Genomic DNA, 4,877 nt, shown 5'->3' with positions numbered 1-4,877 from the left:
CTCCCCAAGACCCCTAGCTCTGCAGCCTTGGATGCCTTTTCCAGGGACCTGAGCGTTCGGGGCAGGGGGCGGGGGCTAGAGGGTCCAGCAGGAGACCATGGCCCCACTCTGCGGGGCAGGAATCGCCGGTGTGAGGCCCAGGGGCTGCAAACGTCTTGTCCTGTGACCCTAGGGCCTGACCTCCAAAGCCGTCCATCTGGCCTGTGTGTGTCTCGGGCTGCCCGGGGGCCCCGCCAGCGTGCTCAGCGGCCCAGTGCCTTGTGGACGAGCCCACGCTTCTCCTTGCCTTCCCTAGCCCACAGATGCCAGCAGGTCACTCGGTGGGGGAGGGGCAGGTGTGCCGCCCCTAAGTGCCCCTCCCCCCACCGGCCTCTGCGAATGCTGGGCCCAGTCTCTCCCATTTAAGAGAATTTTCAGGCTGCAGCTGCAGAAAGAAAAGCCCCCAGAGACCACGCACCGGGAAATGCCCTTCATCCAGACAGTTCTTGACCAGCAGGCAGGAGGGGGGCAGAGTGGATGTGGTCCTGGGGCGCAGGACGGCTGGCGGCAGGCCCTGGAGGCTCCCGGGAGGGGCGCCCACGGCCCAGCACGAGTTCAGGATGCCCCGTTGCCCCCTGGCCGCCAAGCCAGGCTCATCCTCCTCCCCCCCGGCCTCTGGAGGGGCTGGGACACAGGGCTTGGTGGGGACGGGCTCGGCCCTGTCTGGCCCCTTGGAGAGCCTCTGTTGGGTGGAGGGAGGACCACACAGCAGGCCCGCCCAGGCCTGGAGCATCGGCTCTGCAGGAGCTCCCTGGGTTCTTCCCACTGGGTTCAGGGGTAGGGGTCCCAGGGGCAGTGAGGCCTGGCCCAGCTCCCGGGGGCCTCCCACGGGGTGGTCTGTGGTTATTTCTGCCAGATGGCGTCCGTGCCATGGGGCGGGGGTCTGAGCCCTTCACGCAGCCCAGGGGCTCCCATTCAGGTGACCCTGCTTTGGAAATCCTTCCCAGTGTTTGGTCGGTGCGGGCTCAGCGGCTGAGAGCGGGGGAGCCCGATGCCGGATTCCGCTGCTCCCAGACAGCCTCGTCTGGTTCTCGGTCAGCCCTGCCCTCTGGGGCCAGCAGCGTGTGGGGGATGCCAGGCCACAGCTGGAACGTTGCTGGGGCAGACGGGGGATCCCACCTCCCGCAGGGGCACGGGGCAGCTGGGTCAGCAGGTTAATGCATCACTGCGAGGAGATCCGTTCTTCCAAGGTGGGCGACTCTTCTCCTGGGGGTGAGGTCACGAGGAGCATTATTTACTGGCTGCTTCCAGGGGTGGAGGGTGGGGCCGGCTGGGGCCGCACTGCGGGGACACCAGGTCTGGGTCCTTCCAGGCACTTTGGCTGTATGACAGGTATGCGGTGACCTCGGGGCTCAGGGCTGCATCTAGAATCCCGTGTCAGTCAGGAGCCTCTGAGGGTTCCGAGGGAACCTGGCGCCGGGAGGGCTGGGGGCAGCCCAGGGAAGGGCTGTCTGGGGACTGGTAGGAGCAGCCTGCCCCTGGCGGGGGAGGGGGGCTGGCTCAGGCCACTGGGCGTTGGCAGAGCTGGGCAGGGAACGGGTCCTCACTGACAGGAAGCAGCCCCTCGCTGCGACTCCCGTGGGCAGAGCCCGTGAGAAGGCAGCCGGCCACCAGGGTCTCCTGGGGACAACAACAGCTCAGGGGCTCTGATTCAGGCCCTCCCTGGGCTGTGGGGGCCGTCCCTTGCCGGCTCCTCCCACAGGACAGCTGCCTACAGCCTCGGATCCTGACCCACGGTCCCACCAGACACGGGACAGGCCCCTGCGAGAGCCTGAAGTCCTGTGGATCCTCCACCGGCGTCCATCCCAGTGTGCGTCACGTGGCCACAGGAGAGCCCAGACGCCGGGACTGAGCAGGGATGCCAGGCGGGACCTCAGCAAGCCCCCAGGAGAGGGGGTGCGGGCCTGTCACCTGGTGAGCCCTCCCTCCGGCTTCTCTGGCCGCCCCCTGCCCAGGGCCTCAGCCCCCTCCACAAAGCCCACAGAGCGGCCCTCTGCAGACCCGGGGCATCCCTGCCCACGCCCCTCTTGTGGCAGGACACAGGCAACAAAGAGAATGCATATTACACGTGACTGTCAGAAATGAGGGTGGTCCTGGTGCCCCCAAACTTCGCAGGTGATGGGGAAGGAATTACGCTCATTCGTGTGTGCCCCGGGATCTGGTGGACGGAGGCCTCGAGCTCACTGGCCTGCAGGCGTGGGGTCTGCCCTCGTCCTGTTCTGACGCTGGGAGGGCCTGAGGAGGGTCCAGGGGACACCCCACTGTTTCTCCACCACGAGCATGGGCCACAGCCCCCTCTCCCACGCTCCTTGGACCCTTCCTGGCCAGGAGACCAGACCTCGCTGGCGCCGGCGCCGTGGCGGTCTCCCTGGTGGAGTGGGCAGGAGGGGCCAGCACCTGTGTCCCCAGCGCGATTAGTGCCGTGAGGTGCGGCCAGAATGGGCCCGAAGCAGCTTTCCCCGAGTCCGGGCTCGCCCTCGCCTGGATGCCTTCCACGGAGGCGCCGCTCCCGGTCCTCACCCACGCGGGTGCACGAGCCGCCCTGTTGGCCAGTTCCGGGTCTAGGGCGCTGGTCCCCCAGCTTCTGGTGGGTCCCTTGGCACCTGTCTCAAGCACCCACCTGGATCCCTGGTCCCACCGCCGCCAGCGACCCCTCTCCTGTCCCCAGGCTGCGCCCCCTCAGCCCAGTCTCGTGGCTCAGACTCCTGACGCTCTTCATCTGCTCTGCTGAAAATCTGACTGGTGAAATCCAGCACTCTTCCTGCTCTTTGCATCTTTCAGCTGAGTCACTGCAGAGAAAGTCAGTGAGTGTTGGGGTTCAGAACCGAAGGTCGAGAAAGAATTCCTGGGACGACTTTGGTGCAAAAAGGTGGTTTTATTCAAGCACGGGGACGGGACCCGCGGTGGGACGAGCTGCACCGAGGTCATGAGGAGTGGTCTGTTACACACTTTCAAGTTGGGAGGGGGTTGGGGACAGCACAAGCCTCCCAGGTATTTTGGAAGCAAGGTTTCTAGGACCCTGAGGGGGCACGCTATTGTTAGGAAATGTCATTTATTACTGTTTAGGAAAAACTCAGTCATGAGACCCTTCGGATGTGTACGGGTGGGCCGTATGCTTGGGGGTGATTGCTGACAGTGTCTTGGGGGGCAGAGATAAAGGGAGTTTCCAGAGGAATTTCTGTATGTTAAAGCAGACTCACAGGACCCGGGGGGTCGGGCTAGGGTTAAGCTAAGGTTGCCTTTTGCCCTTGGCAGAGTGTCCACAGCGAGGCAGCCGAGCTCCCAGGGGAAGCTCACTCTATCTGGCTCAAGGGCTTGTGGAGGAGCTGCAGGGAGTAAGGAAATTCAATCTTTTATTCCTCTTGCCTTTGTTTTGCACATCAGCGCCCACGGGTCTCACTTGAGGCTCTCGGAGCTCCCCGAGTTCTTTGGGCTGTGGGCTGTAGGCTGGCCGGCCGACTCCCCCCGCTCTCCCCCTGCGCGGCCGCCGCCCCCACCCTCACTCTCGGGAGACCTTGCTTCCTGTTTTGCTGAGAGAAGGAAGGGAAGAGGGCTTTCCCAGGCCTGCAGGGTGCGGCCTCCGCCCTGACCTGTGACCATTCCCCCTGCACCTGGCCCTGCTCCGAGGCAGGCCGCTTCCTGCCCACACCCAGGGCCGGCCAGCGCCCACCTCCTGCCTCGCTGCCGTCTCTTTCCAAGACCCTTCCCATGACATGAGCAGGCACCTTTCCCTGACCCCACTCCCCACCAGCTGACGTGCAGTTTGCATTTCGGGCGCACCTGTTGCCTCGGCCAGGTCCTCTTAGAGCACAGCCCCCCCCCCCCCCCCCCCCGCTCACTCCCCGCACTGCAACCACAGGGTCTTTGCGCTGCGATTCCTCGGCGGGGACGCACAGCTCTCCTGGGATCCTTGACCCAAACTCTCTCTCCAAAGCCGGCCCCGGGGGCAGCACAGGGCCCATCTCCAAGAGACTTTGCTGAACTTTGATGCTCCCTGGTCGAAGTCTTGAAAACTTTATTGATTTTGTCTTGGTGTTTGTTTTGTGATGAAGGCCAACAGGACAAAGGAGGGTGTGCCCGGGGCACGGCCCCCCCCCCCCCCCCGGGCGGGGTGCCCGCCCACCATCCCCCTGCCCGGGATCCCAGACGCTGGCTGGCCTCCCCTGCAGGGGCCGGGGCGTGGGCAGAGGGGGCGGGGTTCCCCCCCCGCAGTCTCAGTGTGGGCGGGGGGCATTGCCCCTCCCCTGGCTGCCCGCGGGGCTAGTGGGGGTTAGCAGGAGGCTGAGTCCTGATTCGGGAACCACGTATGTCCCCGTGCGGAGATTTAAATTCCTTAGGGGTCACCCATCTGTCGTGGATGGCTGTGGGGGCGTGTGGAGGGGGGACGCCTCGTCCAACTACCCCCCATCCTGCCCCTGCTGTCAGACGGGGCGGGGTGGGGGTGGCCTGACGACTGTCACGTCCCAGGGCTGGCCCACGTGGGAGGACTGGGCTGTGGGCACCCGGGAGGGTCCACACGGGTCCCACAGAAATCTCCCTCGCGCCACCTGCATCTTCTGTTCTCTGCATTATGGACATGGCGGGGGGGGGGGGGCCGCTCGCTGACCCTGGAGGGGCTGCCCCTCCCTGGACTAGCCGATTCTCAGGGGCAGTGAGCAACCTGCCAGAGGGGCTCCTTCCGTGTGCAAACCACCCAGCCCCCTGCACCCCTGCCTCCGACCCTGAGCAACCCTGCCGGCCCCCCGGACGCCCCGCGTGGCCCGGCGTGCCCCTCCCCCCGGACTCCCCGCGTGGCCCGGCGTGCCCCTCCCCCCGGACTCCCCGCGTGGCCCGGCGTG

The sequence above is a fragment of the Phoca vitulina genome, unplaced genomic scaffold (genome assembly GCF_004348235.1).
Source record: "Phoca vitulina isolate PV1807 unplaced genomic scaffold, GSC_HSeal_1.0 scaffold91, whole genome shotgun sequence".
In the NCBI taxonomy this organism is placed as follows: Eukaryota; Metazoa; Chordata; class Mammalia; order Carnivora; family Phocidae; genus Phoca; species Phoca vitulina.
Note: the sequence above shows the minus strand (reverse complement) of the source record.